This window comes from Halichoerus grypus, chromosome 5 (assembly GCF_964656455.1).
Source record: "Halichoerus grypus chromosome 5, mHalGry1.hap1.1, whole genome shotgun sequence".
Lineage (NCBI taxonomy): Eukaryota > Metazoa > Chordata > Mammalia > Carnivora > Phocidae > Halichoerus > Halichoerus grypus.
In genome coordinates this window covers 71,263,310-71,282,553 of record NC_135716.1, presented here as the reverse complement: position 1 = coordinate 71,282,553, position 19,244 = coordinate 71,263,310, and the positions used below count along the sequence as shown (strand labels likewise).

General features: G+C 37.9%; 1 protein-coding gene across 2 annotated transcripts in view; it reads left to right on the top strand.

The window, feature by feature from the left end:
- The first annotated feature begins 2,826 nt into the window (after positions 1–2,826).
- The window catches only part of SDCBP (syndecan binding protein), a 35,806-nt gene continuing 19,388 nt past the window's right edge, over positions 2,827–19,244 (top strand). For both annotated transcript variants that reach the window (XM_036088295.2, XM_036088294.2), the window contains exon 1: positions 2,827–2,981. The gene's annotated coding sequence lies outside the window, so the exon portion shown is untranslated. The remainder of the gene's footprint in view (positions 2,982–19,244) is intronic.

Genomic DNA, 19,244 nt, shown 5'->3' with positions numbered 1-19,244 from the left:
CCCCCACGTGCAAAGTTTTGTGTGAACATAAGTTTTCTACTCATGTGAGCAAATATTCATGAGCATGGTAACTGGTTCATATGGCAAGAGTATGTTGATCTGTGTTAAGAACTTCCAAATTACCATCCAAAGTGGCTGTACCATTTACATTCCTACCAGCAATGAATAAGCATTCTGGTTGCTCCATACCCTCACTGGCATTTGGTGTTGTCAGTATTTTGGATGTTAGCCTTGCTCATAGGCATGCCGTGGCATCTCATTGTTGTTTTAATTTGCATTTCTCTAATGTCATATGCTGTTGAGTCTCCTTTCATACACTCACTTTTCATTTGTATATCTTATTTGGTGAGGTGTTTGTTCAGATCTTTTGCCCAGTTTTAAATTGGGTTGTTTTCCTATTGTTGAGGTTTCGGTGTTTTTTGCGTATTTTGAATACAAGTCCTTTATCAGATATGTATTTTGCAAATATTTTCTCCTAGTTTGTGGCTTTTCTTTTCCTTCTCTGAACAGTGTCTTTCACAGAGCAGAAGTTTTAAATTTTAGTGAAGTTTAACTTGTAAATTTTTTCTTTCATGGATTGTGTTTTTGTTGTTTCTAAAAACTTATGACCAAACCCAAGGTCACCTAGATTTTCTCCAATGTTATCTTTCAGAAGTTTAGTTTTGCATTTTAAATTTAAGTCAGTGATCCATTTCATTTTATTTTTTTAAGATTGTATTGATTTATTTCAGAAAGAGAGAGAGAACACAAGCAGGGAGAAGGGGCAGAGAATGAGAGAGAAGCAGGCTTCCTGCAGAGCAGGGAGCCCGATGTGGGGCTCTATCCCAGGACCCCGGGATCAAGACCTGAGCTGAAGGCAGATGCTTAACTGACTGAGCCACCCACGTGCCCCAATGATCCATTTCAAATTAAGTTTTGCAAAAGGTGTAAAGTCTATGTTTACACATTTTTTTTTTTTTTGCATGTGGATGTTCAGTTGTTCCAGAATCATTTTTTGAAAAAACTATCCAATTGACACATTTGTCAAAGACCCATTGAATGTATTTGTGTGAGTCTATTTCTGGACTCTGTATTCTTTCCACTGATCTATTTTTCTAGTCTTTTGCCAATACCACACTGTTTTGAATACTGTAGCTTTATAGCAAATTTTAATATTGGGCACTGTCAGGCCTGTGACTTTGCTCCTCTTCTTCAGTATTGGTTGCCTCTCCTGGGACTTTTGTCTTTCCATAAAGACTTTAGGATTAGCTTGTTGATGTCCAAAAAATAATTTGCTGAGATTTTAATTGAGATTGTGTCAAACCTATCAAGTTGGGAAGAACTGACATCTTTTTTCTTTTAAGATTGTATTTATTTGAGAGAGAGAGAGAGAGAATGAGAGAGAGAAAGAGAGCATGAGAAGGGGACAGGGTCAGAGGGAGAAGCAGACTCCCTGCTGAGCAGGGAGCCCGATGGGGGACTAGATCCCGGGACTCCAGGATCATGACCTGAGCTGAAGGCAGTTGCTTAACCGACTGAGTCACCCAGGCACCCAAAACTGACATCTTGACAATATTCAATCTTCCCACTCATAAACATGGAATATCTTTCCATTTATTTGGATCTTCTTTGATTTCTTTCATCCAAATTTTATAGTTCTCCTCATATAGATTTTGTACACATTGTGTTAGATTTATACCTAAGTATTTCATTTTTTTTTTGTGCTAATGTAAGTGGTATTGTGTCTTTAATTTCAAATTCCAGTTGTGTATTCCTGGAAAATATAAACAAGTAGCTTTTGTATATATTAACCTTGTATCTTACAACTTTGCTATAATTGCTTATTATTTTTAGGGTTTTTTTTTTTTTGGTTAATTTTTTGGGATTTTGTACATGATCATGTCACATGTTTATTATTAAAAAACAGGTATATTTCTTCCTTACCAACCTATTGTCTAATTATTTTTAAATGTCTATTTTATCAGCTAGACCATAAACTCTGAGGGTGAGTTTTCATCTTGTTTACTTGTCATCTCTTTTATGCTCAGATTTTTATTAGTTTGACCACATTAAGTTGTGTGGCACTAAATAACTTAGCTAGAAATTAAATGCTTCGAAGTTAATGCTATTTTGTCAAGTACTCTATGTTACTCTATGGTAACTATGATAAACTTGGCTAATTTAGTGCCTCAGTTTCTCTGCGTGCTAACAGGGATGTTGTATCTATGTTATAGATTGGTGTAAGGACTAAAGTCCATCTACATCAAGTTCTTAGGACAGTACCTGGAACATAGTCAGCCCTCAAGAAATATAGATTTTTAGTGTTTGCATTAGGAAATGGGCTATTGCTTTTGCGCAGTACTACGCATAACCTTGAACAGCCAATGAACTTTTCGCTCAGATGGACAAAGAGTAATAAAAGCCAAAGAAAAAAGTTGTAACAAAGAGGGCAGGAGTTGAGAAGGGTTAGTGGAAGCAATGTTTCTGTGAGTGTAGAGTAAAGTGAGAGGGTCAAGATGAGTAGGAGTAAAGTGGTGGAAGTCCAAGGCTGGCAAGGAAATCTCCAAAGGATAGGTTCTCAAGACTCTCTTTGTACTGGAGGTGATGGGAACCAAATGACCTTGAGGACAGATGAACACAGCACAGGACAGGTAGCACCGACCCTCCCGCACTACCCCTGGGGAGGGTGAAGAAGGTGGGGAGCATAAGCCCGGGCAGCGGGTGGGCGGCTTTACCTTCCCCAACCCTAGCACGAGCAGGAGCGGCCCACGCCCCGCCCCAGTCATCCCGCCCCCGCTCCCCGCTGCCCTGTTACCATAGGGACTGGGTCACCTGACCAGGAGCCGCGCGCGTGCGCGGGCGGAAGGCGGGGGCGGCACCGTGACGCGCCTCGCGGGCGGTCCTCGGGCTCGAGCGGCTCTTCTGTCTTCGGGTCTCGCAAGTCCGTGCCAGTTACCGGAGGCGGCGACGGCAACGGCGGTGAGCGCGTCCTTGTGGCCTAGGTGAGCAGCGGTGTGGGGAGAGAGGGGCGCTCAGGCCGCGTCCTGGGTGCGGGGACTAGGGGCGGAGGCGATGGAGCCACGGGTCACCTAGCGGAGAGCGTCTGGGTCTCAGAGGTTTTCGGGAAGCGGCGGCGACGCCCTCTCCTCAGTGGTCTCCGCGCCCCTCCTTGCGCCCTGCGGGGCCCGGGGCGAAAGTTTGCACGAGCGGCTCGCTCTGCCTGCGACCCTGTGGGTTTCGTGGTCTCGCCCGGGATTGGGGCGAGGGGCGAGGGGCGAGGGGGCGGTGGGGGGACGCCGGGGGTCGGCGGGGTTAGGGACAGCCCTGAGGCCCGGCCCGCGGCGACGCCGACAGCTGCCGCCTCAGCTCGGACTCCTCGTTCTGGTCCGTCTCGACCGTTTTTTGTTCCTCTTGGCTGAGATCCCTGGGGACCGGTGGAAGGAAGAGCGGCTGGCTGTGGCTCGTCACGGTGCTCTGCGTTCCTTGGACTGTACCCAGTCACCTTCCTGGGTGGCTTGATCGGACCGCCCTGGATTTGGAAGGAGGAAGGAGGTGTCTGTTGAGTGGGCCAAGCCTTGACTTTCTGGAAGGGGGTGGGGAGGGGTTGTTCGCTGCGCGCCTATTCCTGGAGAAGTTGGAGGAAAGGGAGAAACGTTCCAGCGGGGTGTGTGCAGAAGGAAATATCCCTTGAGCTTTAATGACTCACAGTTTTCATTTCACGATTTCCTTGTAGTAATGGGAAAGTGAAGGCATATGGATGTGGAGTTTACCTTTTCACCAAAGTGGAATTATTTAATCATGGAGTCTTCCAATGTGCCAGTTTTTGAAAGGAATTTCTAGGTTATCTGGTCTGTATATATTATCTGCATACGCATTTACTGTGATTTCTTTTTTCCTTTATGTAAGTACATAACTTCATAAGTACATTTGGTTTACCAAACTCTTAACATCTCCGTGTTTGAAAGAAAAAAACAAAAAGGAAAATTACATTGAAAACAGCTGCAGGCTGTTAGCTTTATCTTCAATGTATGTAAGTGATTAAAATTCACATTTTCCAATCTTTACCTTTTCTATTTGAGGTTGAGGGCAAACGGTTAAAAAAAAATTTTTTTTTCATGTTTTCTGTTACCAATTTAGCTCTATAAATTTTTGTCCTTTAAATGGTACGGAAATATTATAGATCAAGTGGTTTGTGCCACAGAATGAAAATAAGGAAGTGGAATGTCTTTTAAAATGTTCAGGAAATAGTCCATTATAATCCAGATTTAACTTCGACAACGTTAACTTTTAGTTATTTTGAGTATTATAAGCATATGAAAATCTTTACCATAAGAGGATGAATTTACAAATAGTTGACAGTTGAATGTACTCTTCAGTAAAACCATTTCTTAAACATAACTCAACTATTTTTTTTCCTGTGTTTGCCAGATATAGGTACTTTTTTTAGGTAGTAAATGCCAAGATTTTCTAAAAAAAAAAAAAAAAATTCCTCTGAACAACTTCAAAAAAATCTAGTAATAGTTATATTAGCATTTATTAATTTCTTTCCAAGTGCTGCCAGCATTATTTGTACATTTATTTAATTTTTGAGGTGATGAACAGTAACATGGCTCGAAATGTAAGCAATAAAATAGGTTCTCAGTGTAGTCTCCTTCCTTCTAAAGGCCCCCCCAGCCAACCACATTTCCTTCCTGTAGGAGCCAACTGTTTTATGTTTCTTAGGTATCCATCCAGGGATATTTAATACCTATACAAACATATTCTCCCCCTTCCTCTTTTCTTTTTTATTGTGGTAAAATACACACAACAAAATTTACCATCTCAACCATTTTTAAGTGTGCAGTTCACAGGTTTTTAAATACACTGACTATGTTGTACAGCCATTACCACCATCCATCCTTAAAAAACTCTTCATCTTGTAAAATGGAAACTCTATACCCATTAAACAATAAGTCCCCATTCTCTCCTTTCCCCCAGACCTTAGTAACCACCATTATACCTTTATGATTTTGACTAAGTACCTCATATAAGTGGGATCATATGGTATTTGTCTTTTTGTGATTGGTGTATTTCACTTAATGTAATGTCTTCAAGATTCATCCAGCATGTCGCAGAAATTCTTTCCATTTTAAAGCTGAATAATGTTTCATTGTATGTGTATACCACATTTTGCTTGTCCATTCATTTATAGGTGGACACTTGCATTACTTCCATGTTTGAGCTTTTGTGGATATTGCTGCTGTGAACATGGGGGTACAAATCTCTCTTTAGACATAGATTTTAATTCTTTTGGGTGTATACCGGAAGTGGAATGATGGATCATATGGTAATTTTTTTTTTTTTTTTGTGGAACCACCATACTGTTTTCTAGTGGCTCTACCATTTTATATTCCCATCAGCAGTGCACAAGGGTTCCAATTTTTCCACATCCCCTCTAATTGATCCTTCTTTTAAAATTTCAATATAGTCAACATACAGTGTTACATTAGTTCCAGGTGTACAATATAGTGATTCAATAATACTGTATATCACCCAGTACTCATTAGGACAAATACATTCCTTAATCCCCCATCACCAATTTCACTGATCCCCCCAGCCACTTCCCTTCTGGTAACCATCAGTTCGTTCTCTATAGTTAAGAGTCTGTTTTTTGGTTTGCCTCTTTTTCTCCCCTTTGCTCATTTGTTTCTTAAATTCCACATTCCACATATGAGTGAAATCATATGGTATTTGTCTTTTTCTGTCTTATTTTGCTTAGCATACTCCCTAGCTTATTCATTTCCAAATGGCAAGATGTCATTCTTTTTTATGGCTGAATAATATTCTCTGTGTGTGTGTGTGTGTGTGTGTGTGTGTGTGTGTACATCCCACATCATCTTCATTCATCTGTTGATGGACACTTGGGCTGCTTCCATAGTTTGGCTATTGTAAATAATGCTGCAATAAACACAGGGGTGCATGTATCCCTTTGAATTTGTGTTTTTGAATTTTTTGGGTAAATACCCAGTAGTGCAATTACTGGATTGTAGGGTAGTTCTATTTTTAATTTTTTGAGGAACTTCCATACTGTTTGCCAGAGTGGCTGCACCAGTTTGCATTCCCACCAACAGTGCAAGAGGGTTCCTTTTTCTCACATCGAGGCCAACACTTGTTTTTTCTTGTGTTTTTGATTTTAGCCATTCTGATAGGTGTGAAGTGATATCTCATTGTGGTTTTGATTTGCATTTCCCTGATGATGAGTGATGTTGAACATCTTTTCATGTGTCTGTTGGCCATCTGGATGTGTTTTTTAGAGAAATGTCTGTTCATGTCTTCTGCCCATTTTTAAATTGGATTATTTGTTCTTTGGGCTTTGAGTTGTATAAGTTCTTTATATATTTTGGATACTAACTCATTATCAGGTATGTCATTTGCAAATATCTTCTTCCATTCAGTAGGTTGCCTTTTAGTTTTGTTGATTGTTTCTTTTGCTGTGCAGAAACCTTTTATTTTGAGGTAGTCCCAATAGTTTACTTTTGCTTTTGGTTTTCTTGCCTCAGGAGACTTAACCTAGAAAAATGTTGCTATAGCCCATGTTAGAGCCGTTACTGCCTGTGCTCTCTCCTAGGATTTTTATGGTTTCAGGTTTCACATTTAGGTCGTTAATCCATTTTGATTTTATTTTTTGTGTATAGTGTGAGAAAGTGGTCCAATTTCATTCTTTTGCATGTATCTGACCAGTTTTCCTTCAATACTTGTTTTTTTTTTTTTTTTATAGTAGCCATCCTAATGGGTGTGAAGGTGGTATCTCCTAGTTTTGATTTGCATTTTTGTAATGATTAATGATGTTGAGCATCTTTTCATGTGTTTATGGCCATTCTTGTATCTTTTTTTGACAAATGTCTATTCAAGTCCTTTGCCAGTTTTTTTTTCTTGTTGAGTTTTAGTAGTTCTCTAAATATTCTAGGTATTAATCCCTTATTGGATATATGATTTGCAAATATTTTCTCCCATTCTGTGGGTTGCTTTTTTTTGCTCTGTTGAGGCTGTCTTTTCATGTACAAAAATTTAAAATTTTCATGAAGTCCAGTGTGTAGATTTTCTTTTGTTACCTGTATCTTTGGTATCATGTCCAAATAAATCACTGGTAAATCCAAAGTCATCAATCTTTTGTCCTATGTTTTCTTCTAAGAGTTTTTATTGTTTTACGTCTTAAGTTTAGCTCTTTTACCCATTTTGAGTTAATTTTTGTAAGTAGTGTTAGATAAGGGTCCACCTTCATGCTTTTGCACATGGATGTCCAATTTTCTCAGCGCCATTTGTTGAAAAGACTTTCACTCATTGAATGGTCTTGGCACTCTTGTCAAAAATCATTTAACATATATGTGAGGCTTTATTTCTAGGCTTTCTGTTCTTTTCCATTGATCTATATGCCATTATGCTAATACCTTACTGTTTTGATTAGTGTAGCTTTATAGTACATTTTGAAATGAGGAAGTATGAGTCTTCCACTTTTGTTCTTTTTCAAGATTGTTTTGTATATTTGAATCCTTTGAGATTTTATATGGATTAGGATGAGTTTTCTATTCCTGAAAAAAAGTCATTGTGATTCTGATAAGGATTGCATTGAATCTTGAGATCACTTTGGATGATATCGACATTTTAACAGTATTAAGTCTACCAATCCATGAACGTGGGATGTGCTTCATTTTATTTATATTCTCTTTCATTTCTTTCAGCAGTGTTTTGTAGTTTTCTCTCTTTTTTTTATTAAATTTATTTATTTTAGAGAGCACGAGCAGGGGGAGGGGTAGAGGGAGAAGGGGAGGGAGCGGGAGAGAGAATATCTCAAGCCAGACTCTGCGCTGAGCACAGAGCCTGATGTGGGGCTGGATATCACGACCCTGAGGTCATGAACTGAGCCGAAATCAAGAGTTGGATGTTTAACACACTGAGCTACCCTGGTGTGCCAAGAAACCAATGTTTTTATTCTAAGTTTTCCTGGATTTGAAAGTATATATAGATGAAATGGGCAGCATCTTTTTGAGTACAACTAATTGCTCATCAGTTGTCATGTATGAAATTAGCACATGTCCATCTTATCTTGTTTCCAGGTTTCAAATATGTCTCTGTTATAGCTTATCATTACTTATGGTTCTTCTTCATGAACTTGGTTGTCAAAATACAATACTGATTCTAGATCTCAAATATATTTCTAATTCTATTGTTACCATCTGGTAATTTTTGTACTTGCATTATCAAAATGCAGTACTTTTGCAAATGCCTCATGATTTTTTTTTTTAAGATTTTATTTATTTATTTGACAGAGAGATAGAGAGCACAAGTAGGCAGAGTGGCAGGCAGAGGGAGAGGGAGAAGCAGGCTCTCCACTGAGCAGGGAGCCTGACGTGGGGCTTGATCCCAGGACCCTGGGATCATGACCTGAGCCAAAGGCAGCCGCTTAACAGACTGAGCCACCCAGGCGCCCCCTAATGGCTCATGATTTTATTGAGAGGATGACCATCTTTTTTGTTTTGTATTTGCAGAGAATTTTCATTAATGCTTTATATTATAAACACCAATTAGAATAAACAATGTGATGAGTTTTAGAAAATTTCACTATATTACTGTTTCTTTCCAGTCATATTTGTTTAAAGGCCAACCTTCATTTGGCCACTTAAAAGCCATACATATCAAGTAAATTTTGGTCTACAAATATAAAAGAATAAAAGATGGTAATATATTAGTAAAATAGGATCAAGGGACTTGTTTCAAAATATTGCATGATAAAGTTCTGCCTTTTGAATGACTGAAAAGTTTAATTTCTTTTATTAATTACAAGTATATTGTTTACTTATTCATTCTTAAATTTGAAAAATTTCAATTAGGATATCATGATGGTCTGAAAATTCATGGTCTGTGATTTGCTTAATAATGAATTTCCTCATTATCATAAGAGTCTAGGGTACAGCTACATGTCTTCTGATTTGTCTAATAAACGTTTTCCTCCACTTTCCTTTTCTCTGCTATCATGGGTGAAAAATGAAAAATTCCAAGTGTTCAAGGAACACTTTTTTTTAGTGTCTTCAGAGTTTATATGTTCTTGAAAAGAGGATGTAGTACTTTGGGCAATACAAACTGAAGGATGAAAGAAATGCGATTATTTCAGTACTCTATCAATCTAGGTGATCTTATTTTTTGTTATTTTTAGTTTTTTAGCCTAGTTGCCAGCAGCTGATGAATTCTGATGTAATAATTTCTGGATTGATGAAATAGAAAGGTGTTTCAAGATAGAGGAAAACAAGTTCACTAAAATCCCATAATAGACCTTAGATTTATAAAAAGGTTCAGTTGAACCCTTATGATATTTAAAAGACAGAGTGATTTTACTACATTTAAAGATTTTTCTTTCTCTTTTTTCTTTGGAAGATCTCAAAGAATAAAATTCACTAAATAGAACTGCTGAGAAAAGGAACTCAAAAATTAAGATTGAGTCCATTGGATCCTGATGGAATAGAAAGGGTTGAGGGCAGATTTCTGAACCCTAGTCTAGACTTAACTGTTTCAGTTTCTGGGCTAGGACTCTAGAATCTTTATTAACATTTTTGGTTTATCTTTATGGACTTTAAATTTGAATAAATGCTGTTTTAGGGCCTTAAGATGGTTTTTAATTTGCTATCATATGGTAGTCTAGTAGTCCCTCCTTATCTGCATGGTCAACTGTGGTCTGGAAGCAGATGATTCTCCTTCTGATGTATCATCATCAGGTCAGTAGTAGCCTAACACTAGGTCACAATGCCTGTGTCATTTGCCTCACTTCATCTCATCATTTTATCATCTAACATCACAAGAAGGGCAGTTACAGTACAATAAGATCTTTAGAGAGAGAGAGCACATTCATATAACTTACAGTATGTTGTTACTAATTTCTTACTGTGCCTAGTTGTAACTTAAACTTTATCATAGTTGTATATGTATAGGAAAAAGCATAGTATATATAGGTTCAGTACTATCCCTAATTCAGATATCCACTAAGGGTCTTGGAATGTGTCCCTTTTGGATTAAGGGGGTACTTTAGGTTACTTTCCTGATGTGCATTTGTTGTTTCTTGTGCTAATTAAAGTTTTGCACTGTATTATTGAAGCTGATTAGGCTACTTACATGTTTAAATAAGGGAATAGTTTGATATGCTGCCTTCCTATGAAAATAATTTATGGGACTAGAACGTTCAAGCCTGTTGCTATTGAACAGTTCCAGGAACATAGCATGTAGTGGCAGATACTTAAAGAAAAATGTGTTCTAAATTTTTTGCCTTAACAGAAAAGATACTTTGTTGATTTACTGTATCATACATTGAGACCCTGGATAGAAACTTAAGTTGGCAGAGCTGAGACTAAGACTTGGCTTTTCTTTTTTCCCCACTATATTTTTTAATTTTTTAAATTTTTAAAAATTCAGGTGTAATACAGCTATAACATTATATTAGTTTTAGGTGTACAACATAATGATTCTATATTTGTGTATAATATGAAATGATCACAGTAAGTCTAGTTAACACCTGTCACCACACATAGTTTTTTTTCTTGTGGTGAGAACTTTTAAGATTTACTCTCAGCAACTTTCAGATATACAGGACAGCATTATTAACTCTAGTTATCATCCTGTACATTATATCTTCAGGACTTACTTATTTTATAAGTGGAAGTTTGTGCCTTTTGACCCCTTTAACCCATTTTACCCATTCCTTTCCTACCTCCCTCCCATCTCTGGGAACCACCAGTCTTTTCTCCATATCAATGAGTTTTTTTTGTTGTTGTTTAGATTCCACATATAAATTAGGTCATTTGGTTATTGTCTTTGACTTATTTCACATAGCATTATGTCCTTAAGGTCTGTCCATGTTGTCACAAATAGCAAAATATCCTATTTTTTTTATGGCTTAAAACTCCATTGTGTGTGTTTGTGTAGTCTCATCCATAGATGAATGGCAAGATTTCCTCTTCTGTTAAGGCTGAAAAATATCCCATTGTGTATATATACCACTTTTTTTTTTAACCTATTCATCCATTTGTGGACACAGCTTGCTTCCATTGTCTTGGTTATTTTAAATGGTGCTGCCTGGAACATGGAGATGCAGATATCTTTAAGTTAGTGTTTTTTTCCTTCATATAAATACCTGAAGGTGGAATTACTGGATCATATGGTGGTTCTATTTTTAATTTTTGGAGGAACCTCTATGCTGTTTTCCACAGTGGTTGCACCAATTTACATTCCCACTGGTGGTGTACAAGGGTTCCTTTTTCTCAGTATCTTCACCAACACTTATTTCTTATCATTTTGATAATAGCCATTCTAACAGGTGGAGGTGCTATCTCATTCTTGTTTTGATTTGCATTTCCCTGATGACTAATGATGTTGAATTGAGCACCTTTTCATATACTTGTTTGCCATCTGTATGTCCTTGGGAAAATGTCTATTTGGATCCTCTGTCCAATTTTGAATCAGATTTATTTTTTTATGTTTGCTCTTGAGTTGTAGGAGTTCTTTATTTTGGATATTAACTCCTTATCAGGTATATGACTTGGAAATATTTTCTCCTGTTTTGTAGGTTGCCTTTTCATTTATTGATTGTTACCTTTGCTCTGCAGAGGTTTTTTAGTTTGACATAGTCTCCACTTGTTTAGTTTTCTTTTGTTGCATTTGCTTTTGGTCTTAATCCAAAAAAAAAAAAATCACCAAGACCAATGTCAAGGAGCTTATCATCTGTGTCTTTTTTCTAGAGGTTTTTAGGCCTTAAGTTCAAGTCCTTAATCCATTTGGAGTTGATTTTTGTGTATGGTATAAGATATTGGTCCAGTTTCATTGTTTTGCATGTGTCTGTCCAGTTTTCCTAGCACCATTCATTAAAGAGACTGTCTTTTCTTCATTGTATATTCCTGGCTTCTTTGTCATAAGTTAATTGACCACACGTGTGGGTTTATTTCTGGGCTCTTTTTTCTGTTCTGTTGATCTGTGTGTGTGTTTTTATGCCAATAGCATACCCTTTTGATTACTATAGTTTTATAAGGTAATTTGAAATCTGGAAGTGTGCCGCCTTTAGCCTGTTCTTCTTTCAAGATTGCTTTGGCTGTTTGGAGTCTTTTGTGGTTCCATACAAATTTTAGGAATTTTTATTCTAGTCCTTTGAAAATGCTATTAGAATTTTTATAGAGATTGTATTAAATCTGTAGATTGCTTTGGGAAATATGTATATTTTAACAATATTAATTTCTCCATTCCATGAGCACAGAATATCTTTTCATTTATTTGCATTGTCTTCAGTTTTTTTCTTCCTTGTCTTATGGTTTCAGTTTACAGGTCTTTAGTCTCTTTGATTAAATTTATTTCTAAATATTTTTTTATGCATTTGTAAATGGAATTGTTTTCTTAATTTCTCTTTTAGCTTATTAGTGTATAGAAGCAGGTGATTTTTGTGTATTATTTTTTTATCTTACAACTCTACTGAACTTGTTTATTAGTTCACTTTGTGGTGGAGTCTTTAGGCTTTCTATACATAATATATCACCCACACATAGAGACAGTTTCAACTTCTTCCTTTCCAGTTTTGATGCCTTTTTTTCTTACCTAATTGCTCTGGCTAGGACTTCTAATATTGTATTGAGTAAAATCGGCAAGAGTGAGCATCCTCGTCTCTACATTTCTCCCCCTTTTATGTTTTTGATGTCATGATTTACTTCTTTTTTTCTTGTATCTTCCTTCGCAAATTATTGTACTTAGTTATTTTTTACTTTTGTTTTTTAGCATTCATACTAGCTTTGCAAGTGATTGCATCTTTATGGCACTAGATTATTCTGAATTTTACAATATATTTATTTTTACCAGCGAGATTCATACTTTCTTATATTTTCCTGTAATTAGCTCCCTTTGGTTTCTTGTAAGACACAGCTAGTGGTGATGAATTCCATTAGCTTTTGCTTGTCTGTAAAACTTGTTATTTTTCCTTTAATTCTGAAGGACAGTTTTACTGAGTAGAGTATGCTTGGTAGTAGTTTTTTTCTTTATATTATGGCACCTCTTCTGGCCTGCAAAGTTTCTGCTGAAAAGTATGCTTAGTGTCTTATGGAGGCTCCCTTGTACATAACCTGTTGTTTTTCTCCACTGCTTTTAAGATTCTCTCTTTTTAAACATTTTTGACATTTAATTATAATGTGTTTTGATGTGGGTCTCTTTGGGTTCATGTTATTTGGAACTTTCTGGACTCCCTAGATCTGTATATCTGTTTCCTTTCCCAGGTTAGGGAAGTTTTTAGCCATTATTTTTTTCAAGTAAGTTTTTTTCTGCCCCTGTTGTCTTCTGGGACCCTTATAATGGGAATGCTGGTTTGCTTGATGTCCTGTTAGTCTCTTAAGCTATCTTTACTCCCCACCATCCCTTTTTTGTTGTTGTTGTTGCTTTGATTGGATTAGTTCTACTACTCAGTTTTTGAGTTCACTGATTCTATGTTCTACTTCATTTAACCTGGTGTTGAACCCCTCTGTTGTATTTTCAGTTACATTATTGTATTTTTCAGCTTTTGTGACTTCCACTTGGTACTTTCATATATATTCTTCTGAAATTTTCACTTTTTTCACCCATTGTTCTCCTGAGCTAGGTGAGCATATATGACTGTTATTTTGAATTCTGTTAGGTGAATCGTTTATCTCCATTTCATTAAGGTCTTTTACTGAGGTTTTATCTTGTTCTCTTATTTGTAATATTCTTTTGTTTCTCTCTTTTCCTTGACTTTTTGTTGCAATGATTAGATTAAAAAATCATCTCTTTTAGTCTTGACTGACACACCTTACTTAAGAGATGGACCTCATCATTTAACTCAGTTCTCGGTTGTCTCTCATAACTTTTTAATTGTCCAAGCAGCCTGCTTTATTCTTAGCTGCTCCCAGTAGTTGAGGGTGTGCCAAGATCTGTCAGCGTTCCAAAAGGGAGGATCTCAGTCAGCACCTAGATTCAGGCTGGTTGGAAGCTAGACCTTCAGGCAGCAGCTTTTAAAGTATGCAAAATACCTCTTTCAGGGGAAGTTTTATGTCTCCTCATTCTGTGTTGTGCCCTAGGGTGATAGCCAGTTCACTTTTTTTTTTGTTGTTGTTGTTGTTATAATCCTGTTGAACCTGTGAATACAGGCTTTCTGGCTACGGAAGCCTGTTTATCCGGGGGTGTGCCCTATGGGCAGCAGCCTGTGTGCCAGTCCTGTACACTAGCTTCTTTTTTGGAGACACCAGAGACCTGGTATGGGGCAGAGGGAGAGTGCAAAGATGTCACCTACTGGCCTCCCCAGTCTCTGGAGAGAATTGTAGTAAGCTCTTAGATGTGTGTTTTTTTTTTTTTTTTAAAGATTTTATTTATTTATTTATTTGAGAGAAAGACAGAGAAACAGCATGAGAGGGGAGAGGGTCAGAGGGAGAAGCAGGCTCCCCGCTGAGCCGGGAGCCCGATGTGGGACTCGATCCCAGGACTCCGGGATCATGACCTGAGCCGAAGGCAGTTGCTTAACCAACTGAGCCACCCAGGCGCCCTTAGATGTCTGTTTAATTAGAAGCCTGTTCCTCAGGCCACAGCTATGAAGATAAGCTAATTGACTTCTTTCATAGAAAGACTGGGGGTGGGGGTGGTTATTTCAGTCGGCTGACTCTGCCTTGTGCCCTGGGGAAGATAGCCTGTTAACAACTGTTTCTGATTGTTACAGTCTTACGGGATTGATGAATTTAAGCCTTGCTGGCCACCAGAGCCAGGCAATCAAGGAGTATCTTCTGGGTAGCAGCTACAAGAGCTAGAGTACCAGATGTGTTGTAACTGCAGTTTAAGATCACTGATTCTACAGTCCAGAATTTTCATCATCCTATGATTTGTTTTTTAACAGCTGGGATTAAATAAACAAATACCATTTTAACTTAATCACTCATCATTTTTAAAAATGCAGACCAGTTGTAGCAGTTGGTTTGATTGAGGGAGTGAGGTCAACAACTCCGAAAATGATATGTATTGCCATTCCAGGTGGTATTATCTGGAAAACTTTACTAGTGTGTTTCCTACCTCATGAACCAGAGTATTGCATCTAGAAAGCAAATTAACTAGATGTCACAAAATATTACATATGGTATTTGAGTTATGGAGACCTTTAGTCTGTATATACATAAAGACTCCGAGAAAGCTACCCTGACATTGAGGAGATGGAGAGTCAAATGGGAAAGTTGATACTGAGGCAGAATAGTCAGGTATTTTTTATTTTTAGATGTTCTAAAAGAAACCCTGTAACTATTCCAAGCTCTGAGAAACCTCTTTGTAGAAATTGACTTGGGGGTTATTTTCTAAGGCCTAGGGATGCACTGGGTGCAGAGGCCTTTCATTATGCATGGAGAGAGTTGAGAGTCTTTGAGGTTGCAAAGAGTTTAGAGTGGGCCAAACCTGGTCTAGGGGTAAGTGGAGAGACCAGTTCTTTCCAGGAATTAGACCAGTGAAACAAAGCTGTTAGGAATGTTGTTCTCAAACTCTGGTAGAGTAGATGGCAAGATGTTTTGCCTACTAATCTCAGGGTCAGTGGGATCTATACCTTGTGATTGATTCTCAGTCAGCTGAAGGAGAGGCCTAGAAACAAAATTCTGTAGTCAGTACAATAGCATGTGAGAGGAGTTTTAAGTGAAAGTAAAATGAGAATTCACATACTGACGTAATAGAATTATTTTCACAATCCTCTTAAATCTCATTATTGGTCATTCTGAAATTCCAACCATACTTGAAAGGATTTTTCAAAGGTAGTTTGGTAGGTCTTCAGAAAGGGCTAATTATTTTTGACATTAGATCAAAGAGTAATGCATACAAGTTAATGGAGCCCTTCAGAAAAATAATACAAGAATTTATTATTCTCCCTGAAAGCTTTGAACAGTTTGTGTTCAAAGATGTAGACTTGAAAGATAAGAAAATTTGAACTTTTCAATGAATGTTTGAAAATATCTTGTTTACTGCTATTTTGACAATATTGGTCAAAATTGAATAAACAGGTGACTTCCTTTTTTAGGATAAGGAATCATGCTAGATAAATAAGAAATTAAAGGTCTTGACCTCAAGAGCAGAGAGAAACATTAACTATATAACATAAGGCAGAGTGAAACTTCTGAAGTGAGAGAAACAGTGTTACACTGAGGTCATCAAAGGTATCCTCATAGCAGTGGCTCTTGCCTGGGATTTTGATAGAGAAGTCCTGGAAGGACATTCCTGGAAGAGAAAGCAGCTTTTGCAAAGATACGGGGCACAGAATAACTCAACCACGGTGGGAAATATCAAGTAGTTTGCGGCTAGAATGTTGTAATGCTTAGAAAGAAATTATGTGAAATGAAACTACGAAAATAGTTTGTGAAGTAAAATCATTGAGGAATCCTTTATATTTTAGAAGAATGATGAGTTGATTAAGGTCACATACTTAGAGCAAACCTGAAACTAAATTTTTAAAAAACCATAAGGTGGAGTGATATTTGTTATTTAAAGAGTGTTTGAAAAGCCCATTTCTTTTCTGGGATTGCGTTTGAGTATTTGTGAGTATGAAGTAACTTCTGGGGAATGAGTGACCTAAGAGTTCATACAACTTAGGTTAATATTTGTTTAAGGAAAAGCTTCTATGAGAAAATGTTTGAGAACACTGCTCACTGATTTTTGAAATTTACCACTCATCCAGTTCATTTTTCATGAGAAAAAGGGGATCTTGTAGGTGGCCAGTGGCAGAACTAGAAGTAGAAACCAAAAATAGTAATAGTACTAGATTAAAAGTCAACATTTGTTCCAGTGAATTTAAAATGATTTTATGATGTTGGTAAAATGGTTGGAAATGTAAATAAAATGTGTTTAAGAGGGAAGCTTAATGATTTTTTGAGACACAGAAAAGGTACTTTATTTTATTTCCCTGGATTAATAGAATTAAACCATTTCTTATTGCGCTTTCTCATGAATTTGCATTTTATTTACAGATACAAGCTCTATTTTCCCCTTAAAAACTGTATCAGGCCTTTTTTTTTTTTTTTTGAAGATTTTATTTATTTGAGAGAGAGGGGGAAGAGCATGAACGGGGAGGGGAGGGAGAGAGGGAGAAGCAGACTCAGGCCTGTTGTGGAGCCAATCCCAGGACCCTGAGGTCATGACCTGAGTGGAAGGCAGATGATTAATCGACTGAGCCACCCAGGCACCCCTGTATCGGGCCATTTTTATTTGGCATTTTATTGGCGTTTCTAGCCCAGGAAAATTAGGCCAAAAAAAAAAAGAAAAGAAAAGAATGTAGTAACTCAGATAGTGGATTTGGATTGACATTTTTCCAAAGATCTACAAATGGCCAATAAGCAGATGAAAAGATGCTGAACATCATTGGTTATCAGAGAAATATAAAACTACAGTGGGATGCTACTGCACATCTACTAGGATGGCTGTAATAAAAAAGATAATAGCAAGAATTGGCAAAGATATGGAGAAATTGGAACTCTCCCTTACATGTTGCTGGTGGGAATGTAAAATGGTACAGTTACTTTGGAAACCAGTTTGGCAGTTCCTCAAAAAGTGAAACAGAGAGTTAACCATGAGACCCAGCAATTCTACTCTTAGCTGTATACCAAGAGAATTAAACATATATATATGTTTACATAAACACTTGGATGTAAATGTTCATTAGCATCATTAATAGCATTGTTCTTAATAGTCAAAAACTGTAAAAACCCAAAATGTTACTGACTGATGAATGGATACCCAAAATGTAGCATGTCCGTGGTGTGGAATGTTTTTGAGTCATTAAAAGGAATGAAGTACTGGTACATGCTATATAGCATGGATGAATTTTGAAGGCATTATACTAAGTGAAAGAGAAACAGACATGAAAGTTCACATATTCTGTGATTCTTGATTAAATGTCCAGAATAGGCAAATCAAGAAGCAGAAAGTAGATTTTTAGTTGCCTGGAGCTGGAGGGAGGGGAGAATGGATAGGCATGGAGTTTTTTTGGGGGTGATGGAAATGTTCTAATTATAAATGGTAGGGATGGCTGCACAACTGTAGGTATATTAAAACTGTAGAATTGTATACTTTAAAAATGAATTTTATGGTGTGCAAAGTATGTAAGTTTTTTCAAATTTTTATTTATTTATTTACTTATTTAAGATTTTATTTATTTATTTGACAGAGAGAGACAGCGAGAGAGGGAACACAAGCAGGGGGAGTGGGAGAGGGAGAAGCAGGCTTCCCTTGGAGCTGGGAGTCCGATGCGGGGCTTGATCCCAGGACCCTGGGACCATGACCCGAGCCGAAGGCAGACGCTTAATGACTGAGCCACCCAGGCGTCCCTATAAATTTTTTCTTGAAGATTTATTTATTTTAGAGAGAGGGAGCACATGGGTGGGAGGGGCAGAGGGAGTGGGAGAGAGAATCTCAAGCAGACTGCACTGAGCAGGGAGCCTGATGCGGGGCTCCATCTCAGGACCCTGAGATCATGACCCGAGCCAAAACCAAGAGTTGGACACTTAACTGTGCCACTCAGGTGCCCCAAAGTACATACGTTTTTTTAAAAGTACAGTTATTCGGCATCCAGCCCAGAGACAGAAACCATATAGCAAATTGAACAGTGAAAATTTAATGTACAGAATTATTAATTATAACATGATTAAAGGAACAAGAATTGTAAAAAGTAAAGTAGTAAAAAGTGAAGAGAACTTTAATGAATACAGGAAGAGCAGATTTCATAAGTACCTACCATCTCCAGGGCTGAGTTAGAGTGCCCCAAGAAGAGGCTGTCCTCTTCCTGTGCCTGACAGCCCAGGCCTTGTTGGAGAGTGCAGTTGTTGCTCAGTGGATAATGAAGTTGGTTTCTCAAAACCAAACTTCCTGGAAATTCTCCCTGTGGAGTGCTGGTGGAGGCCAGCTACAGGAAGGTGCTGCACCTTGGAACTTGCTGCACCTGACAGGAGTGTTAGGGAAAGCTACTCATGGGGAGATGCCTTTCAGGTGGCACCATGCTGGGAAGCTGCTCAACAGAGTGCTGGGGTCGGTGTTGGTTTTGTGCACTGAAGGCGTTGGGTGCTTAAGCTGCTCCCTGCCAGGAGCAAGATGCTAGAGAAGCAGGTACTGCAGGAGCCTGGTTGGAGTGTATACTGGAACCTGGAATGAAAAACCTTTTCTCCTCCAATGTATCTTCAGCTCCCTGCACTGACAAAGCTCAACCTCATGCTAGGTGGCCACAGACCGGTATATAAAAGGCCCAGCTC